General features: G+C 34.7%; 1 protein-coding gene and 1 non-coding gene across 9 annotated transcripts in view; one reads left to right on the top strand and one right to left on the bottom strand.

Moving 5' to 3' along the window:
* Nucleotides 1-23695, top strand: part of NAALADL2 (N-acetylated alpha-linked acidic dipeptidase like 2) — a 1341335-nt gene that overhangs the window by 339922 nt on the left and 977718 nt on the right. The gene's annotated exons all lie outside the window — the stretch shown is intronic.
* On the bottom strand, nucleotides 20284-20391 carry LOC132677830 (U6 spliceosomal RNA). Its single transcript, XR_009609403.1, has one exon. It is a non-coding gene; the product is annotated as a U6 spliceosomal RNA (small nuclear RNA).

Below are 23695 nucleotides of genomic sequence, written 5' to 3'. Positions count from 1 at the left end.
TTCTTTGAACATATTTCTTTTTTATGCCGAAACCATATTGTTTTGATTACTTTAGTTGTGTTAAGTAGTTTAAAATAAGAAGTGTGATGCCTCCATTTTTGTTCTTTCTCAAGATTGCTTTTACTATTTGAGGACTTAAGTGCTTTCATACGTTATTTAGGATTGCTTTTCTATATCTCTAAACAAAATGCCATTGGAATTTTGATAGAGATTAGTTGTATTTATAGATGGCTTTGAGTAGTATGGACATTTCCACAATATTCTTCCAATTCATAACATGAGATAGCTTCCCATTAATTTGTGTCGTCTTTGATTTCTTTCATCAGGTCTTGACGTTTTCAGTGTATACCCCTTTCACTCCCTTGGTTAAATTTATTCCTAGGTATTTTATTATTTTTGGTGCAATTGCAAATGTGATTATTTAAAATTTTTATTTATTATATTATTTATTATTATTTATTTATTTAAGTCTCTTTCTGATAGTTTGTTATTAGTGTATTTAAACACAAACAAATTTACTGTATTGATTTTATATCTTGCAACTTTACTGAATTTGTTTACTCTAGTAAATAAAATTCTAATAGATTTTTGGTGGATTCTTTATGGTTTCTATACATAACATGTAATCTAAAAATAGTTTTACTTGTTTCCTAATTAGATGCCTTTTATTATTTAATTTAATTTAATTTGTTTTATTTTATTTTATTTTATTTTATTTTATTTTATTTTCTGTCTGTGTGTTTTTTTCTAATTGCTCTATATAGGATTTCCAGTACTATGCTGAATAAGAATGGGATCCTTATATTCGTCCTATATCTTAAAGGAAAAGCTATAAGCTTTTCACTATTGAGTATGATGTTTGCTGTGGACTTAATCATTGACCTTTGTTATATTGATATACATCCCCTCTATACCCAGTTTGTTGAAACTTTTATCATGAATGGGTGTTGAATTTTATCAAATGTTTCTTTCTCCATCTATTGATATGATCCTGTGATCCTTGTTTCATTTTGTTAATGTGATGTAACACATTGGCTGATATGTCAGTGTTGACCCATTCTTGCAATCTTTGAGTGAATCCCACTTGATCATATTTATGTGATCCTTTTAATATGCTGTTGAATACTGCCTCCTAATATTTTGTTGATGAATTTTGCATCTATGGGTGCCTGAATGGCTCAGTTGGCTAAGCATATGACTTCGACTCAGGCCATGATCTCACGGTTCATGGGTTAGAGCATCGGGCTCTGTGCTGACAGTGTGGAACCTGGAGCCTGCTTCAGATTCTTTGTTTCCCTCTCTCTCTGCCCCTCCCCTGCTTCCTCTGTCTGTCTCTCTCAAAAATAAATAAAAATTAAAAAAAAATTGCATCTATGTTCATTAGTAATATCGGCCTGTGATTTTCTTTTCTTGTAGTGTCCTTGTCTAACTTTGGTATCAGAGCAATGCTGGTCTCATGAAATGAGTTTGTAAGTGTTCCCTCTGCTTCTGTTTTTTTAAAAATACAGCTTGAAGAGGACTGGTTTTTGTTTTTTAAATATTTGATAGAGGGGTGCCTGGGTGGCTCTGTCAGTTAGGTGTCTGAATTCCCCTCAGGTCATGATCTTGCTGTTTGTGAGTTCAAGCCCCACATCAAGCTCTGTGCTTATAGCTCAGAGCCTGGAGCCTGCTTTGGATTCTGTGTTTCCCTCTCTGTCTCTCTCTCTGCCCCTCCCCTGCTCATGCTGTGTCTCTCTCAAAAATCAATAATCTTAAAAAAAAAATTTAAATATTTGATAGAGTTTTCTGGTTAAATCATTTGGTCTTGGACTTTTGTTTGTTGGGAAGATTTTGATTACTGATACAGTCTCCTTACTAGTAACTGGTCTATTTAGATTTTCTATTTCTTCATGATTCTATCTTGGTAGGTTGTATGTTTCTAAAAATTTAGCCATTTCTTCTAGGTTGTCCAATTTTTTAGTATATAATTGTTCATAGTAGTTTCTTATGATTCTTTGTATTCATGTGGTCTCCGTTGTAATGTCTCTTCTTTCATTTCTAATTTATTTGATTCTGCTCTCTTCTTAATTTTTAAAAAATGTCTATTTATTACTGAAATATAATTGATATGTATCATTATATTAATTTCAGTTGTACAACATATTGATTTGACAATTGTATACAATATTCAGGGCTCGTCACAATAACTATAGTCACCATTTAACATTATTACAGTATTATTGACTGTGTTCCCTCTGGTGTATTTTTTATCTCCTTATTTTATAACTGGAAGTTTGTACCTCTTAATCTCCTTCATCTATTTTACCCATTCCCCACACACCTCTCCTCTGGCAACCACTGGCAAGCATTGGTTTATTCTCTGTATTTAAGAACTTGTTATTTTCATTTGTTCATTTGTATTTTTTTTTTAGATTTCACAAGTAAGTAAAATCATATGCTATTTGTCTTTCTCTTTGATTGATTTCACTTAGCATAATACCCACTGAGTCCATCCATGTTGTTGCAGATGGCAAGATCTCATTATATTTATGAAAGATACTCTATTATTTTTCATTATATATATACAAATATTCATATATGTATATATACACATCCCATCTTCTTTATCTCTTCATCTATTGATGGACACTTTTTAATCGCTTCCATATCTTGGCTATTGTAATTAATGTTGCAATAAAAGCAGTGTATGTATGTTTTCAAATTATTGGTTTTGTTTTTTTTTTTTGGATAAATGCTTAGTAGAAGACTTACTGGATTATATGGCATTTGTATTTTTAATTTTTTGAGGAGCCTTCATACTGTTTTCCACACTGGCTGTACCAATTTGCATTCCCACCAATAATGCCCAAGAGTTCCCTTTTCTTCATATCCTTGCTAACACTTGCATTTATCTTTTTGATACTAGCCATTCTGACTGGTGTGAGATGATGTCTCATGATTTTGATTTGCCTTTCTCTGATGATAAGTGATGTTGAGCATCTATTCATGGATCTATTGGTCATTTGTATGTCTTTTTTGGATAAATGTTTATTCAGGCCCTCTGCCCATTTTTAATCAGGTTATTTTTTGGTGTTCAGTTGTATGAATTCATTATATATTTTGGACATTAATCCTTTAGTGGATAATTTGCAAATATCTTTACCCATTCAGTAGGTTATATTTTTGTTTTGTTTGTAGTTTTCTTTGCAAATCTTTTATTTTGAGATAGTCTCAATAGTTAAATTTTGTTTTTGTTTCCCTTGCCTGAGGAGTCATTCATAAATATGTTGCTAAGGCCAAGTCAAAGAAATTATCACCTCTTTTCTTGTAGGGGTTTTAAGGTTTCACATCTCACATTTAAGTCTTTAATCCATTTTGGGTTCATTTTATGTATGTTATAAGAAAGTGGTCTAGTTTCATTCTTTTGCGTGAAGCCATCCAGTTTTCACAGCACTATTTATTGAAAATACTGTCTTTTCCCCACTGTATATTCTTGCCTCATTTTTCATAGATTGACTATATATGTTTGTTTTAGTATTTTCTGCAGGTCTGTAGAAAATGCTACTGGTATTTTGCTAGGTATTGCACTGAATGTAAATTGCTTTAGGTAATGTGGACATTTTAAAGATATTCTTCTAGTCCGTGAGCATGGTATATCTTTCCATTTGTGTCATCTTCCATTTCTTTCATCAGTGTCTTATAGTTTTCAGAATATAGTTCTTTCCCTGCTTGGTTAAATTTATTCTTAGGGATTTTATTATTTATTCTATTTTTTATTCTATTCTATTTTTATTCTTTTTTTGGTGCAGTTGTAAATAGGACTGTTTTCTTAGTTTCTCTTTCTGCTACTTTGTTATTAGTATGTAAAAGCACAACATATTTTTGTATATTAATTTTATATACTGCAACTTTACTGAATTCATTTATTAGCTCTAATCACTTTTTTGGTGGAGTCTTTAGGATTTTCTATAGATAATATGCCATGTGCAAACAGTGACACTTTTTCCTTACTGATCCGAAGCCTTTTATTTGTCTGATTGCTGCAGCTAGGATGTCAGGTATTATGTTGATTAAAAGTGTTGATAATGGACATCCTTGTCTTGCTCCTGATCTTAGAGGAAATGCTTTCAATTTTTTACCATTGAGTTTGATGTTATATGTGAGTTTTTTGTATATGGCCTTAATTATGTTGGTGTATGTTTCTTTTAAACCCACTTTATTGAGAGTTCTTATCATGAGCAGATGTTATATTTTGTCAAATGATTTTTCTATATCTATTGAGATTATCATATGGTTTTTATTTTTCTTCTTGTTAATGTGATTATCACATTGATTTGCTAGTATTGAACTACCTTGCATCACTGGAATAAATCCCACTTGATCATGGTGAATAATTCTTTTAATGTATTAATGAATTAAGTTTGCTAATATTTTAAGCATTTTTTTTCATCTATTGTCATCAGAGATATTGGCTTGTAGTTTTCTCTTTTTTTGTGACGTCTTTGCTTTTGATGTCAGGTAAAGCTGACTTCATATAATGAATTTGGAAATTTCCCTTCCTCTTCTTTTTTTGTTTTTTGTTTTTTGGGTTTTTTTGAATGGTTTGAGAATAGGTATTAATTCTTTAAAATTTTTTTTAATGTTTTTATTTATTTTTGAGACAGAGAGAGACAGCGCATGAGCAGGGGAGGGGCAGAGAGAGAGAGAGACACAGAATCTGAAGCAGGCTTCAGGCTCTGAGCTGTCAGCACAGAGCCTGATGCGGGGCTCGAACTCACACACCGTGAGATCATGACCTGAGCCAAAGTCGGATGCTCAACCGACTGAGCCACCCAGCCGCCCCTCCACTATAATCTTTATGATCTCCTTCCTTGTACTAGGTTCAGTCTTTGTTCTTTCTTTTTCTGCTTTCTTTAGGTGTAAGGTTAGGTAGTTTGAAATTTTTCTTATTTCTTGAGGTATACCTGTATTGCTATAAACTTCTCTCTTGGAACTGCTTTAGCTGCATCCTAAAGATGTTGGACCATTGTGTTTTTATTTTTCATTTGTCTCTGTGCATTTTTTATATCCTTTTTGATTCCTTTATTAACCTTTTGGTTGTTTAGTGGCATGCTGTTTAGCCTTCATTTGTTAGTGTTTTTTCCAATTTTTTCTTGTAATTGATTACCTGGTTTATACTGTTGAGGTTAGAAAATACACTTGGTAGGATTTCTGTCTTTTTAAATTTACTGAGACTTGTTTTGTGCCTGACATGTGATCTATCCTGGAAAATGTTTCATGTGCTCTTGAAAATAATGTATATTCTCTTGTTTTGGTTTCTGTATATATCTGTTAGGTCCATCTAGTCTACTGGGTCATTCAAAACCATTGTTTCCTTGCTGGTTCCTCTGGATGATCTATCCATTCATGTAAATGGGGTATTAAAGTCTCCTACTATTATTTATTTACTATCAAGTTCTCCCTTTATGTCTGTTCATATTTTCTTCATGTATTTCAGTTCTTCTGTGTTGGGTACATAGATATTTACAAATGTTACATCCTTTTGTTGGATTGGTCCCTTTACCATTATGTAGTGCCCTCTTATTGTTTCTTGCTACAGTTTTTTTTAAAGTCTATTTTGTCTGATATTAAGTACCACTACCATGAATTTTTTTCTCCTCATTTCCAGTTGCATGGAATTTTTTCTTATCCCTTCGCTTTTAGTTTTTATATATTTTTAGGTCTGAAGTGAGTCTCCTGTAGGCAGCATATAGATGGTTCTGGGTTTTCTATTTATTCAGCCACCCTGTGTTTTATGATTAGAGTGTTTAGTCCATTTACATTTAGAGTAATTATTGATAAGTATGTACTTATTGCCATTTTATTAATTGTTTTCTGGTTGGTCTTGTAGTTTTCTCTTCCTTTCTTCTCTTGCTTTCTTCCCTTTTGATTTGATAATTTTCATTAGTATTATGCTTGTGTTATAGGTTTTTATAGGTTTTTAATCCATGGTTATTATTATGTTCATATGTAACACCTTATGTGTATAGTGCTCTCTATTAAGTTGATGGTCACTTAAGTTTGAACATAATCTGTCTAAAAGCACTAAATATTTACTCTTCAACATTTTATGTATATGATGTCATATTCCGTACCTTTTTATTTTGTTTATCCCTAGACTAAGTTTTGTAGATTTGATTAATTTTACTTCTTTTGTGTTTTCACCCTCATAGTGGCTTTATAAATAATTAATCTACTACCTTTACTATTACTAGAAGTTTTATCCCTTCTTTAATTCTAATAATAAGCTTGCTGGGTAGAGTAGTCTTGGTTTTGTTTTGTGTGTGCGCGTGTGTGTGTGTGTGTGTGTGCGCGCGTGCGCGCGCGCGCACAGGCGTGCGTGTTTGTGTGAGTTGTTGTTGTTTGTTTGTTTTTAGCACTCTGAATATATTGTGTCACTCCCTTCTGGCCTACAAAGTTTTTTCTGAAAAATCAGTTACTAGCCTTATGGGGTTTCCCTTGTGCATAACAATTTTCTTGCTGCTTTTAAAATACTCTCTTTATCATTATTTCTTGACATTTTAATTATTATGTGTCTAGTATTGACCTCCTTGGATTCATCTTGTTAGGGACTCTCTGTGCTTCCTGGACCTGGTTGTCTGCTTCCTTCTCCAGACTAGGGAAATATTTAGCTATTATTTCTTCATGTAAGTTTTCTGCCCCCTTCTCTGTCTCTCTTTACCTTTGAGATTCCTATAAAACAAATGTTATTACACTTGATGATATTGCTGAGTTCCCTTAACCTATTCTCATTTTTTATTCTTTTTTTTTCTTTTTGCTTTTCAGCCTGGTTGCTCTCCATTATCCTGTCTTTCAGATCAATGACCCATTTTTTGCATCCTCTAGTCTGCTGTTGATTCCTTTAGAGTATTCTAGTGTAATTTTCATTTCATTTATTGAATTCTTCAGGTATGATTGGTTCCTTTTTATATTTTCTATCTTTTTGTTAAAGTTCTGAGTTCATCACTCATTCCTCAAGTCTGGCAAGCATCTTTATAACCATTTGAGTTCTTTATCAGGCATATTGCTTTTCTGTTTTATGGAGCTCTTTTCTTTCATTTGGGTTATAGTCCTCTGCTTCTTCATTTTGTCTAGCTCTCTGCTTGTTTCTGTGTATTATGTAGATCAGCTATTTCTTGTGGCCTTGAAAGTAGTGGCTTTGTGTAGAAGACATCCTGTGGTTCCTTATAGCATAATGCCCCCTAGTCACCAGAACTACGCTCTCCAGTGGTATTCCCTGTGGGGGCTGGCTGTGTCTTCCTGTTGTGGCTAGGCCATGATTATCTTCAGCCCAGCCTGCTGCATTTTGTGAATAGAATGTTTTGTAAATGTCTCAAGTCCACTGGTCTAATGTGTCATTTAAGTCTAAAGTTTCCTTAGTGACTTTCTGACTGGATGATCCAACCATTGTTGAAAGGGAGGTGTTAAAGTCCCTACTATTACTGCATTGCTGTCTGTTTCTTCTTTCAGATCTGTTAATATTTGCTGCATATATTTTAGTGCTTCTCTGTTGGATGCATACATATTTATAAATCTTATATCCTCTTGTTGGATTGACCACTTTATCATTATATAATGATCTTCTTATTTCTGTTTTTAGCTTATCATTTATTTTATCTGAAATGAGTATAACCAGGTTCTTTTGGTTTCCATTTACATGTAATATGTTTTTTCATCCCTTCACTTGGTGTCTGTGTGTCCTTACATCTGAAGTGATTCTCTTATAGGCAGCTTATACTTGTGTGTGTGTGTTTTATTAATTTTTTAAGTTTATTTATTTATTTTGAGAGAGAGAGAGAGAGAGAGAGAGAAAGAGGGAAAGGCAGAGAGAGAAGGAAAGAGAGAATCCCAAGCAGGCTCCACACCCAGCACATTACCCTACCTGGGGCTTGATCTCATGACAGTGAGTGAAATCATGACCTGAGGGGAAATCAAGAGTGGATCTTAACTGATTGAACTACCCAGGCACCCCCATACTGGTTTTCTAAGTGATTTGCCTATCATCATTACAATATGAGTATTCTGAATTTAATTATATATTTACCTATACTAGTGAAGTTTATGCTTTAATATGTTTTCCTGTTACAGATTTTTTGTTGTTGTTTAGCTTGATGTCTCTTTCACATTTCTTATAAGGCTGGTTTAGTAGTGATAAACTCCTTTAGCTTTTGCTTGTATGGAAAACACTCCTTCAATTCTGAAAGACAGCTTTGGGGTAGGATATTCTTATTTGGTAGTTTTTTTTTTTTTTTTTTTCTTTCCAGCACTTTGAATATTTCATGTACCTCTCTTCTAGCCTGCAGAATTTCTGCTGAAAAGTTTGCTGGTGGTCTTATAAGGGTTCCCTTGTTAATAAGTTATTTTTCTTTTGCTGCTTTTAAGATTCTTTCTTTGTAAAACTTTTGACAATTTAATTATGAAGTTTCTTGGTGTGGGTCTCTTTGGATTATTTTTATTTGGAATTTTTCTAAGCTTACTGAATGTAGATATTTGTTTCTTATCCCAAGTTAGGGAAGTTTTTAGTCATTATTTCTTTGAATAATATTTCTTTTTTTTATTTTAGTTTTTATTTAAATTCCAGTTAACATACAGTGTAATATTAGTTTCAGGTGTACAATATAGTGATTCGACACTTGCATACAACATCCAGTGCTTATCACAACAAGTGCCTTCCTTAATCCCCATCACCTATTTAACCCATACCCCACCCCACCTCCCCTCTGGTGACCATCAGTTTGTTCTCTACAGTTAAGAGTCTGTTCTTGGTATGCTTCTCTCCCTCCCCCCACCCCACCACCCTTTGCTCATTTGTTTTGTTTCTTTGAATATTTCTGTCCCTTTTTCCTCTCTTCTCCTTCTGGACACTTATAATGTGAATATTGGTGTTTTTTTTTATGATACCCCATAAGTCCCTTAGGTTTTCTTCACTCTTTCTTTCTTTTATCTTTTTACTCTTTTGATTGGATGAATATCACTGCCCAGTTTTTGAGTTCTTTTATCCTCTCATTTGCTTGATCTAGCTTTTTTCAGTTCCATTATTGCATTCTTTAGCTGTTGTTTCTGTTTAGCACTTTCTTATATTTTCCATATTTTTGTTGAAATTAGCACTTTGCTCATGCATTGTTCTCCTGACCTCAGTGATCATCTTTATGACTATTATTTTGAACTCTTTATCAGCTAAATAATTTATGTTCATTTCCTTAAGTTCCATTTCTGGATTTTTATCTTGTCTTTTGTTTGAAACATATGTTTTAGTTTCATTATTTTCCTTGACTGTTGGATTTCTGTGCTTTAGATAAAGCACCCATATCTTGTAGTCTTGTAGAAGATAAATGTTATTATTAAGCTTACCCTTAACTCTTGACTGTCTCTCCAATTGTTGATTGTTCAAGTCACCTTCTTTGCTCTTAGTAGCTCTTAGTAGTTGAAGGTGTGACAAGACCCATTTTGATGTAGGTATTTTCTTGTTTGTCCAATGTGTAAGAGTTAGCTTGTTTCTCAATTTCTTTTGGATGGAGTTGCTCTGCATGTAACTATAGATTTTGTGTGTCCATGGGAGGAGGTGAGTTCAGGAGCCTCCTTTATTGCCATATTGAACTAGAACTTGTACACTTTGGCCAGTTTATGGCCAGTTTATGGCTATGAAATATAGCAGACAATAGCACTATGAGTTCTAGCAAGTCCCCAAGACCTCACTGTGGTTTTATCCTGCTTCTTACATTTTAAAAACAATCACATAAACTCTTGAGCCTTATTTCCCTATTTGTAAAGTTTTAGGCTCACAAAATACTTGTTAAGAAATAACAAGACAAAGTATGTAGTAATCATATAGTTGTCATTTACAGACCTGGCTATTGAGTACCAGGTACTTCATTAAGTAATTCATGTACATTATCTCATTTTTATTCTTTCTACAATCTTTTGAAAATACATTGCTTTATTCCTCCTTTCAGAGTGGGAGACTAAAACTTACAGTTTACCTAATTAGCCCAAGATCACACAGCGTTAGAAGTCAGATTGTAATTTAAGTTTGGCCAACTTCTGAGTTCAGCATTCTTTTTTTTTTTTTTTTTTAATTTTTTAACGTTTATTTATTTTTGAGACAGAGAGAGACAGAGCATGAATGGGGGAGGGTCAGAGAGAGAGTGAGACACAGAATCCGAAACAGGCTTCAGGCTCTGAGCTGTCAGCACAGAGCCCGACGCGGGGCTTGAACTCACGGACCGCGAGATCATGACCTGAGCCGAAGTCGGCCACTTAACCGACTGAGCCACCCAGGCGCCCCATGAGTTCAGCATTCTTTACAGATACCCTCTGCTATATTACCATGTAAACCAGAACTTAACAGAAAATTAGTTCCTTTTTTCTCTGGGCTTGACATGGTCAAACCTAGCTGTTAAGGGGAAGAAATGAGTGGCAAGAAACTTAGTGAATATTTTGAATTTCAGAGTGAGGTTCTCAGTCAAAATTGGAACCCCATGGTGGATAGATGTACTTCAGAGTATTAATACATTGCCTCAGAATCATCCTGAGGCAATTCTTCATCATCTGTCTCTAATATATTGAAACTTATTTAGAAAATCTGATGTGTGCTCTTCATTGCATACCAAGTAGTAATTGGTATAACAATGCCATTAATGGAAAAAAAATCATCTTAATGCCATAATTAAAAAAATAAAACCATTAATAATTTCTATTTTCATTTTTTAAATGTTTATGTTGAGAGATAAAGAGAGAGAGCACACGAGCAGGGGAGGAGCAGAGAGAAGGAAACAGAGGATTCAAGCAGGCTCCCTACTGCTGGGCTCAACCTCAGGAACCATGAGATCATGACCTTAGCCAAAGTCAGAGGCTTAAGTGATTGAACCACCAGGCACCCCAGGCATTAATATTTTTTTTAAAAAACATGTTCTTAACTGAGCTATATCATTATAATGTATAATTTGTAATAAATATTTATAATGCAATATTTGAAGCATTTTGATATAAGAGAGGGATTATGAATAATGACTGTGAATAAAGAGATATAGCCACAATTTCAGGGAGAATTAAAGCAATAAACAATTAGTTTGTCCATAAATGTTTCTAATTTTTGAGGTACCGTATGTGATCCTATTATGAACAATTCACTGAAACATTGGATTGACCTCATTTTATTGTATTAAATGTTCTACATTGATGTATAGATTTGACTGTATCTTGAAAATGTTCCATGAATTTCAAGTTCCAATTTTGTTCAGAAGAATATATGAATATAATAATTAATATAATGAAATCTTAGGATTCTAGGAACTGAAGCAGATTATTAAGAAAAAATGTTGAAGTAGCATTTATCACAAACTCATTCTTTGCAGCAGAGAAAGCTCAGTGAATTTGCAATGTATCTAGTGTTAATGGGGTAGAAAATGAAAAAATATCTATGAAAATGGTCAATTTGATGAAAATTGTAGGGTGAAAATAATTTGAAATTGGATTTTTTTAAGGGTCTATACATCAATTTTCTGGTTGGAAAAATTAATAGTAGTAGTAATTAAAAAAATCCCAAACTATTTTAGATCCATAATATTTTAGAGATGGTTGGGACTAAAGCTGACTAATCAACTTCCTCTCTCTCCTGATATTTTTTTGAATTTAGTTTGAGTATAGTTGACACAATTTCACCTTAGTTTCAGGTGTGTAAATATTGATACCTTCTCTGTACATTATGCAATGCTCACAACAAGCGTAGCTACCATCTTTCACCAGACAGTGGTATTAAAATAACATTGACTATATTCCCTATGCTGTGCCTTTTATTCCTATGACTTATTCATTCCATAACTGGAATGTATCTCCTGTATCGCCACTCCCCTTTGCCCATTTTGTCCATTCTCTTTCACACCCCTCCCCCAGCAACCATTGGTTTGTTATCTTTATTTATAGGTCTGATTCTTCTTTTTGTTTGTTTGTTTGTTAGTTTTAGATTCCACATATTATTGAAATTATATGGGATATATGTATCTTTCTCAGTTTGACTTATTTCACTTAGCATACTGCCCTCTAGATCTATCCATGTTGTCATAAATGCCAAGATCCTTTTTATGGCTGTATATTTCAAAGTCCTCAAGAAAATATTAGCAAATCACATTCAACAACATATTAAAAGGATCATTCACTATCATCAAATGGAATTTATTCCAAGGATGCAAAAATGGCGCAAAATTCCTTCTCCCCTGATTTTAAATTAGACAACTGAGGCTTAGAAAAAAAATTAGAATAATAGAGTTTTTAAAAGAGGAGAGAGCATGGGAACCATCTAACCATTCTCTTCTTTGTGATCCACAGAGGTTGAAAACTTTCCCAGGAACTGCCAGAGTGAGTTCTATCCACTGGCAACCTTCTATCTATTATCTACTATTTTTTTTTATCAGTGTTAAGATTAAACATCATTCATTAACCTGCTGGATTCTAAGTAGAATTATCAAATGGTAATTATTGTGATAATATATATCATAGTTCATGATCTTTTGTTTCAATCCATAGTTTTAAACTAGGTAACTTTTGTATTCTATTAATGTACGATTCCTTTCCCTAGGTTTTAGAAATGGAAAGTAAACAAAACACATATATCACATTCTATTAGAAGGTCAATGTTGATAATTCTTAAGGATGAATTCTTGAGGATGAATTTTTGATCAGTAATAAAACTGGTAACCAGTAACATTTGGGTTAGATGAGGATAAAGACATGCACTCTGGCAGTAGTTGGGGGAATGTAGAGGAGGAAGGAAATAAGACCAATGATTAAACAGATAGAAGTAGAAGTGGCAGTCTTCTTATGGTGTGCCTCTTATACCTAGGGGAAATGAGAGGAAATTTATTTATATGTTGAAAGATAATCTGACGTAAATGGGGACAAAATGTGTTATGAAGAATGTGGAAGTTATACAGGTACAGATTACTTCCTAATTTTCTTTGTTTCCTCTGTATTGTGTGACAGCATGAAAATAACACAGATAGGGATTAAATGACCAGGGAAATAAAAGCCAATCAAGTGATTTAATTTGAACACATTTAAATACACACACACGCACACAGAGTTTGACCATTCACTTAAAGTATCAGATATTACAGTAAATGGAGAATATTATTTAAATAGAAAACACATTTTTTTTGTGACATACTTGAACTTATGTCATCTAAAGAACAAGTTTCAGGGCATTTGAGTGGCTCAGTCAGTTAAGCATACTACTCTTGATTTGACTCAGGTCATAATCTCATGGTTTGTGGGTTCGAGCCCCACATCGGGCTCTGCACTGACAGTGTGGAGCCTGCTTCATATTTTCTCTCCCTCTTTCTCTGTCCCTCACACTCTTGCTCTCTCTCCCTCAAAAACAAATAAACGGACTGTAAAGAACAAGTTTCTTTATGAACATGGAGAAAAAATATTGGGTTTATCTTTTGAGGTTCTAAGTGAATAAATAAATAGTACTTTTTTCTTCCTGTCATACACTTCTCCTTCATTGGTCTTCATCTCCCTGCACTTGGCCTTATATTAAAAGGTGAGCAGTTTCTTGTGGCTTTGAAAATTTCAGAAACTTGTTATTTATATTATAGGAACTGGAAAGGTTGAAATAGAAGTGAACAGAGTTATATTTGTGTCTTTTCTAGATTAGTTGACAATGTTGCATAAGGTCAGGATTTTTCAGGGTGAATCCTTACTTATTTTTGAATACACCATTTACGGCAGCTTTGAAGATGGCATAGGTTTTTATATTATTCAATATAATGTCATTTTTTAGCAACATGATAACATGAGAAATTGTATTGTTTTCTACCACTCGAGTTTTCACACTATGCGACACCTTACTGCCAAAATGAATGCAATATCCTCACCTAACAGTGTGATAGTGAAAAGAGTCAGCGGAGGAGAGAGAAAGCTTCCCATCTTCTGTTCACCAATCTTTATGAGTAAATTACTGTTGCCAGTTTGAATAATAATCATACACAAGACCTTTTGGAAACAGCAACCTTAATTCTGCTGCTGGGTGCACCTCAGGATCATTTCAGATAAACACCCTTAAACAGTTTTAAAAGTTTGGGCATTTTTTTCTCCAAATGTTGTGTTATTGATGTTACTTCAGACACCTGAAAAAGAAACTTCTGCTTTCCCTGGAGAATGCCTCTTTTACCACCTTCTTTCTTACCCTATTGGTTGTCATTATTCAATATTTACATTCAGTTTTGGGTCAGATACCTTTTTTGCTTTCCAGAAGATAGTCACCTTCCATTCTTTACATGTGGCTCTTTGCCCATGAAGTTTGGAATTCTGAAGTGGCCATTTTGAATCCATTATTTTATTTTATTTTTTTTATTTTAGAGAGAGAGAGAGAGGGAGAGAAAGCAAGTGGGGGAGAGGGACAAAGAGAGAGGGAGAGAGAATCCCAAGTAGGCTCCACACTCAGCATAAGAGTCTGATGTGGGGCTCAATCCCACAAATCTGAGATCATGACCTGAGCTGAAATCAATAGTCAGACACTCAACCAGTTGAGCCACCCAGGCATCCCTTGAATCCATTATTTTAATGTGTCCTCATTGCCACTAGTATTGTTGATCTTCACCTGATCTTTCAATGAATCCTTGATGGTCATTGCTTTCTTCAATTTACGCCCTAGACGCTCATGAGAGATTCTCATGAATCAGAATAATAAAGACATGGGATGGGTGAAGGTGTTTAGTGTGTCCATTTATGTCAATAATCAAAGCTATAAACTGAATAGTTTCTTTGTCAGGCAGTATCAAAGGGCTCCATTTTCAAAAGAGCCTTAATAAGTGCTTATGCCACTGAGGCCACTATCTTGGCTCCTTTTATGATTTTATTATTTTTTTTATCATTACCATTATTTAAACACTAGTTGAATATTCTTATTTGCTCTAGATCAGGGTCTTCCTTTGACTCATTAACAAATATTTATTGAGTGTCTACTTTGGAATAGATACTGTTCTTCATACTTGGTGTATATTGGGGAACAAAGTTGACAAAAATGCCTGTCCTCTGGGAGCTTACATTCTAGCAGGGGCCAGGGAACAGAAAGTACAATATTAAAGAATGAGCAGGCCAAAATTACTATCTGTGGATCTTAGGCAGAGGCCACATGTACAGCTGTTCGTTTTTTGTACTATACAACTCCTATGGAGTACCATTTACCTAATTGTCCTTGTGAATGATGCCACCCAGGATTGAATAGTTTACAGCCTGTGCAGCCTTGGCTGACAGTTCTGGTGCTGGGCCAGATTTAAGTGGAGGCAACAGCTTTTGGTCCAGTGCCACATGAGTTCTTGAGAGTGGATAGGCCTGAATTTTCTGAAGGAGTGGGTTTAAAGCTTGGTGAAAATTAAACACAAACGAGCACACAGTGGTTGCAACCTAAAGAAGTTAGAATTGACTTCAGTTAAACAGAAATAATTTATTTAATAGCAAATGATATCAGAGGACTCAAATCTCTTTATATCGTAGTGAGAGACACGGTGCATGGTCAGGCTAATTTTCTTATCTACTGTGAGATCTTTCTAGTTAACCTTACCAAACTGCTTTTCCCACCAAACACATCAATTGATATTTAAGCATAATTACCTTAAATTACAAAAACAGCTTTTTGCAGGCCATATCACCTGGATCTGACATACAAGTTCTGAGTAGAGTTTGCCCATCAAGCACAGTCATGCCACACTGCCCTAAAGTTACATGATGCCACCTACACAGGTTCTTGCCAGTCACTGTCCACTGCTGTGTCAATGCTCAGTGTGGAGCCATGCTTTGGCTTGCACGTGCCAGAAGGGTGGAGTCTGGCACGTGCCAAAGGCTGGCTTTGCCAAGTCTTACTTCATTTATCCCCAAGAGACAGGTCCTGACACTGGGACATGTATACATGAATGTCCAGTGGTTGACTTGTCTTGGAGTTTTTATTTCCATTTCTGCTTTATTGATCTTCCAGAAATGGATTACCAGGAATATCTAAGTTCAGTTAGAATAGTTTTTATTTCCATTTCTACTTTATTGATCCTCCAGAAATTGATTATCAGGAATATCTAAGTTCAGTTAGAATAATTTCCTTATTCTCTTTTATATTTTTGTTTTCCTGTGAAGTTCCTGATGCAGAGCTGAGTGAATGAGAAAAATGCTTTGGCAGTGAAGTGCAAAGGTCTGGCTCGGATCAAATTGCAAAGTTTGTGGTTGTAGTCTGGGCCAGCAAGTAAAGTGGCTGCTTCTAGAACAGAAATATGGAAATAAAGAGACCTATTAGAATCTTTAACCTCAATTTTAGTCTGGAATTTTTTGATGCAGGTTATATAATAGTTCTGAGTGAAGCAAGTTGCCTAAACGAGTTGATGGAAGTGGAGAAAAGAGAACTCTTGGAGTACCTAGAAAACCTTTCTGTCTGGTTACTCTTCATTTACTTTAGCTGTAGCAATTTAATTTTACTTTCTTTGAATCAGAAGATGATATATTGGTATGGAGAGGTAGTGTTTTTCCTGGCAGTACATTCAGTGAGGAAATCATGGTTTATTTTATAAGTAAGCATAATTAGATAATATAATAAGTATACAGTAATGTCTTTAGCTGGGAGGTAGTGTAATTTAGTGGTTAAGAACATGAACTTTTGAGTAAGATAAAACTAGATTTATGTCTTACCTCCTTCAGTTACTGCTGATGACCGTGGGCATGTAACATTAACTCTGAAACTAGTCTCATCATTTTTTCTTAATGTTTGTTTATTTTTGAGAGAGAGGGAGAGAGAGAGACAGAGACAGAGAAGGTGAGTGGGGAGAGGCAGAGAGAGAGGGGGAGACACAGAATCTGAAGCAGGCCCCAGGCTCTGAGCTGTCAGCACGGAGCCCAACATGGGGCTAAAACTCAAGAACTGTGAGATCATGACCTGAGCCGAAGTCAGACGCTTAACCAGCTGAGCCACCTATGTGCCCCAGTCTCATCATTTTTAAGTGGAAAATTATAGTACCTAATGTCGGGATGTTGTCATGTGGATTAAGTTATATAATGTAAGACACCTTCTTAGTGCTTAACTCAAGCAAAATGCTTAATTGTTGCTACCACTATTATTCAATTATTTGGAAATATATTTAGTAGGTTTTAAAAAATTATACTATTTTTCTCCTAGAACAAGTTAAGTAGATTACTAGGACATGAACAAATTATAGAATTTGGTTAAAAGTTTGAAAAACTTACTGATAATCCATAAAGCCTTGGTTTCTTTGGTGGAAAGTTATTTAATAGTTCTCTCAATAATAGCATTATGCTAATGTCAAAAAATCATATATTTGGTTGAAGTTTTTTGATTTCTTATCATAGAATTAAACTTTTTAAAGTCTTTGGTTTTTAATCTCCATTTTTGATGCAAAATGCTAGTGCATTTTTCTAAAATTCTTTTATATTTGCAAATTAATGCTACCATGTTTTTAATAAATTAATCTAGTAGGCCTTTAATTTCATTAATTTAACCCTATGGCTTGCTTTGTGTTTTGAAATTTGGGGATGGATGATTGAAATGGGTTCATTTTTAATGTTTATTTTAAAATATAAGTGACCAGAGGCATAAAATAATGTCTAACTACTAATTTTGTTCCTTGGATGAATTTAGAAGATAATGTTTTATTTTTGTTTTTTCTAAATATTCTATATTATTTCCTTAGCAGTCTTTTGTTTGTTTCCATGGGTTTATTGCTATTGTCATTGATACTTGTTACTTAAATGCGTTATTAAGTTGTAGTTGTATTATGTTACTTCAGAAAATGTAGCCTATAACATTACATATATATTTTTTTTCATCTGGTTGGTGGGATGAAGGCTGAATTTTGGAAATGTTTTAACATGTTGGGGGAAGAATTTCCTGTCTTCATTGTTTGAATGAAGTCATGTATTAGGTTTCTCCAGAGAAATGGAACCAATAGGATATATAGAGACATATAGAAAGAGATTTGTTATGCAGGGTTCCCTCATGTGATTATTGAAGCTGAGAAGTCCCATAGTCTTCCATCTGCAAGCTGAAGACCCAGGAAAGCCAGTGGTACAGTTACAGTCCAAACCTGAAATTCTAAGCAGAGGAGACTATTGTGTAAGTCCCAGTCTCCTTCTGAAGGCCTGAAAGCCAGAGGGCCAGAGGATGTAAATCCTGGTTCGAGTTCTAAGGCTGGAGAACCAGGAGCACCAATGTCCAAGGACAAGAGAAGATCGGTGTCCCAGCTTAAGGAGAGAGTGAATTCATCTTTCCTCTACCCTTTGGTTCTATTTAGGCTTTCAACAGATTGGATGAGGCTCGCCTGCATTGGTGAGGGGGCTTTTCCTTCATCTACAATTTAAATGCTAAACTCTTCCAGAAACATCCTCATAGACACACCAGAAATAATGTTAGCTCAGTCAAATTGACACATAAAATGAACCATCACAGGCCATGAGTCCAGTTACATATACATAAGCTACTTTTTAAAAAAATGAAATATGTATTTAATTATATTATTGGTATATGTATTCATTAATTTTCCTGAACATTTTAAGTATTTTAAAGTGGGACCAAAGGTAGACTATTAGAATATCCCAAGACATTTAAATTTTTTTATGTTATTATATCTTTCATTTTTATATTTGTAATATGATTTATATTCAACTATAAAGTCACAGCAAAGAAAAGACAGAAAATGCAATTTGGATGTTTCTATATTCTCAGTTTTCTCTAATACCATTCCATATTTTTTTCCATAAGTTGGAAATTATCTATACTTTTCTATAATTGGTACAATGAAAGATATTAGATGCCCTTCTTTAGAAACTGCATATCAATGATATTTTCTATGAATTCACAATTAGAATAGGAAATAATCTGTTATGTCATACCTGTGTGGACTCTCATTTAAGAAAATCATAATTTATACGTAAAAACATTGTCAGGTATGCACATGCATGTGTATGAAAGGAACTATACAAAAAAATATACAAGCTTATCTCTGAGGAGTATTGTCGGTGTGAGTTCAAACAAAGGAAATAAAAACTTAGTATTAGATTTTTTTTTATACTTACAGTGACTGCCAATTTGAAATAGGATCCAATAAGTGATGAAAGAATGATGTATGATCATTATTTTTGATCAGAGACAACAAATATTATGATGTTAACTTGGTAAAAAAACAAACAAACAACAACAACAACAACAACAACAACAACAGCAAACAGCACTGCTTTGGAAGTTTGAAGGCCTGGAATCAAATCCTATGTGAACTTAGGTGATTCTGTTACTTCTCATCTATAAATAGACAGGGTTGATAATATTTTATAGATTAATGAATTGCATGTATTAGTGAAAAAGCAATTCAATTTTTTGTTGTTGTTTTTCTTTTTTTTTTTTCTTTTTTTTTTTTCCGAATAACTATAGGGAAGATTGTTTATTTTATTTTATTTTATTTATTTATTTATTTATTTTTTAATATATGAAATTTACTGTCAAATTTGTTTCCATACAACACCCAGTGCTCATCCCAAAAGGTGCCCTCCTCAATACCCATCACCCACCCTGCCCTCCCTCCCACCCCCCATCAACCCTCAGTTTGTTCTCAGTTTTTAACAGTCTCTTATGCTTTGGCTCTCTCCCACTCTAACCTCTTTTTTTTTTTTTTTTTTCCTTCCCCTCCCCCATGGGTTTCTGTTATGTTTCTCAGGATCCACATAAGAGTGAAACCATATGGTATCTGTCTTTCTCTGTATGGCTTATTTCACTTAGCATCACACTCTCCAGTTCCATCCATGTTGCTACAAAAGGCCATATTTCATTTTTTCTCATTGCCACGTAGTATTCCATTGTGTATATAAACCACAATTTCTTTATCCATTCATCAGTTGATGGACATTTAGGCTCTTTCCATAATTTGGCTATTGTTAAGAGTGCCGCTATAAACATTGGGGTACAGGTGCCCCTATGCATCAGTACTCCTGTATCCCTTGGATAAATTCCTAGCAGTGCTATTGCTGGGTCATAGGGTAGGTCTATTTTTAATTTTCTGAGGAACCTCCACACTGCTTTCCAGAGCGGCTGCACCAATTTGCATTCCCACCAACAGTGCAAGAGGGTTCCTGTTTCTCCACATCCTCTCCAGCATCTATAGTCTCCTGATTTGTTCATTTTGGCCACTCTGACTGGCGTGAGGTGGTATCTGAGTGTGGTTTTGATTTGTATTTCCCTGATAAGGAGCGACGTTGAACATCTTTTCATGTGCCTGTTGGAAAAATACGGAACGCTTCACGAATTTGCGTGTCATCCTTGCGCAGGGACCATGCTAATCTTCTCTGTATCGTTCCAATTTTTAGTATATGTGCTGCCGAAGCGAGCACTTGTTGTTGTTTTTCTAAGACGCATTTCACAATCAAACCCTTTTATTTAAAGGTGATGATGTCCTAAGTTCTGTGTGGGCCTTGTTTGAACAAGCATTAATTTAGGGCTTACCCAATCTGAATTACCGAATTTCTTTTGCTCAAACACCTGGGTATAGATATCCATCACTGTAACCATTCATTCATTCATTGTGCTTTTTGATTCATTCCACAAGCCAAGCACTCTGCTGGGTGTCAGGGATGTAGATGAGTGGCAGAGCCCCTGGGTTGCTAGTGGAAGTGATATAAACGTATACAAATAATTGAAACACACAAAAATTAGAGTAAAACCAAAGTATAATAAGAACACCTCCACTTCTGAGAAAATTGGGTAAGGCTTTAAGACAGAGGTGACATCAGAGATATGTATTGATATAGTAAATGTCTATTGAATGCAGTATATGGTTGTGCCCAGCACCCAGTGCAGGGCAAGAACATGGTTGTTACTGAAGGAAAAAAAAAAAAAAAAAGATGTGTAATATGCCGATACACAAAAGCATACAATAGTGTGGCTTTTTTAGGTTGTAGAGAGACACTGGGTGTTGCAATAGGTATATCAGATCTGGGGAGGAAGTGGCCAGAAGTAGCTGAAGTAACATAAAGAAGTAGCTTTGAGACTGATCATAAGGGCTTTGTGTGTTTTACTAAGATGTTTAGATTGCATCCTGCACAATGCACCAGAACCAGTAGAGGTTTGGCAGTAGGAGAGTGAAATCTCTGACCTATTTAGAAAGGTACTTCAGTGATTCTGCAAAAGGAGAAACTACTGGAGAGATTGTTGTGAGAATAGCGAAGGATAAAGCTCTGGTAGAATTTTGGAGGGAGTTTCAAGAAAAGTGTAAAATTAAAAGATTTCTAGAGTAAAATGGACATTTCATGACTGTTAAGAGTGTTGGAGAAACAAGGAAAAGATTATTCATTCTAAGCACAACTTTGAACCTACACTTTATTAAATCCATATTCTTAGACATTGGTTTAGGTACAGGGTACTCAGAGACAAACAGGACCCAGTTTTTCCCTTATAAAACATTGTTTGGTGTTTCTTCTAGTGAGATTTTGGTTTTTGTGATCATGGCAATAATTGATTAATACTTTCTTAATGTATAGGATAAGATTAAGCTTTCTCCAAATATAGAAATTAATCAGTGGGCTAAGTCTGATTGCTTTCTTGAAATTTCTTCAAATTTATCTTCAATATTTTGATGTCACTGAGTTGGTATACTATTCTCTGTTTCTTTCTAAATTACTTAGAGAATGAAAATATTTGTGCAGAATTTTCAAGAATAATTTATTACTGCATTAGGGAGAAATATAAATGTATTACCCCCCAGATTTTCATTGCAGTTTGCTTTTGAATATTTGTGGATTCAAAATGAGTAGAGAGGATGGTAATTAGTGTGCAGATTTTTTTAATTGTCTATAATAGGAAGTTAATTGGTGTTTTCCTTAAAGAATGAATTTAAGTAAATGTGATTTGAAAAGTGTAGTGTTGTTAATCGCACTGATCCAAGTAGTAGAGACTATTGATTGAGTAAAATAAGCAGTTTTGATTGTTAAACTGCAGGCCTCCTTCTGGGAAACCAGAATTAGATGGCGGTAATGATTATAATACTTAATACGTGATAACTCTGACCTAACTCTGGGTGTATTTTTACAAAGATTAGCTCATTAATTTAAGGGACCTGAATTCTGTATTCTGACCCTTCATCATCTGCCCACTGTATCCTTTTCATTATCTCACTTCACCTTTTCCTAGTATAATTCATCTAGCCCAGAGCTGCTTGCTGTTGGAATCCCTTTATCCTGCAAGTTGTCTTCTTATCTGGAATGCAAAAAATAGGTGCAACTCTAGCTACCTTCTGTGGCATCCATGTGGTCCAACAGAAACATATACCTTGCCATGCCAAATGGTGGAAATATAGGCTTACCCAGTGGTATGCCTTATCTTGGCTCTACTATCTCCAATATTCTTTTCCCACTCCCTAGGCAGACCTGAGACTGATCTGCTGCTTATCTGCACAAACAGACATCTAACCGGAGAATGGAATGCCTAAATTCCTTTCTTGAAGGCAACACATGTAGTCTCTCAGTAGTTGCTACTCTTAACAATAGCCTCTTATCATGAACATGGATTCCACCCAAAGCAGAGGGCTTGATGACAACCCTGTTCCATCACAGATTCTATGGAGGAAATGAAATAATGGTTGGTTGTAGCAAGGCCAGTTTTGCCTCTTGTTAGTAAGCGACTTATAGACTCTTTTAAATGTAAAATACTTAGCATCTCTCACAATTCCAGACCAAAAGGAAAATTCTCACATATCATCCTGTTGCAGGTAGATAGTTACATATGCATCTATACAAAATGAATTCTAGATACCCTTAGCTATCCTAGTCACAGAAGTAATAGAAAAGTAAACTTCTAAGCAATGTAAGAACACTCCCTCAGAGAGCCTTGGCTTTCAATTTGACCAAACTCAGGTCGAAACATTAGAATGTTATACAGGTTTAGCTTAATGATTTACAAATGTGATTGATGAGTTTTACTTAGTTCTCTCAAATGGAAGAATTAGTCTGTTCCATGTTCATACACTGAGAAATGACAACTGTCAGTAAAGAATGAGCGTATACCTCCCCCCCCACAGTCCCCTAATACCACTGTTGTTTAGGAAATATGAAAGTGTATAAAAATAAAGTATTTGATGACTTTATTGAGCTATACATAAAATGTACCTATTTAAAGGATACAGTTCAGTATCTTCTGTTATGTTCAGAGTTGTGCAACCGTTCCCACTATTACTTTTAGAACATTTTTCTTACCCCTCAAAAATAATCCCATACCCACTCACAGTCACTTTCCATATCCTCATCCTCCCAGCCCATTGGCAATCACTAATCTACTTTCTGTTTCTAAAGATTTGTCTGTTCTGCACATGTCATAAAAGATAGAGTCATACAGCATGTGGTCTTTTGTGACTGGCCTGTTTCACTTATCATGATGTTTTGAAGGTTCATGCATGTTTTAGCATGTTTCAGTATCTCATTAATTTTTATTACAGAAAAAAATATTATGAGTAAAATTAAAAAAAAAATCTGTGAAAGATTAGATTTTCCATGAAAAAAATTTAGAGATGGAATTAAGCATGCAGAAGACTTATTGATGAATAATATCTGTGAAAGGAAAGAGCTGAAGCAGGACTGTAAAGGGGGCTATCAGACCATGATGCACATCACCGTTCGTGGTCCCCAGAACAAAGATCGCCTATTG

This window comes from Panthera onca, chromosome C2 (genome assembly GCF_046562875.1).
Source record: "Panthera onca isolate mPanOnc1 chromosome C2, mPanOnc1 haplotype 2, whole genome shotgun sequence".
Taxonomy (NCBI): Eukaryota; Metazoa; Chordata; class Mammalia; order Carnivora; family Felidae; genus Panthera; species Panthera onca.
Note: the sequence above shows the minus strand (reverse complement) of the source record. Positions and strands in the feature narration are given on the sequence as shown.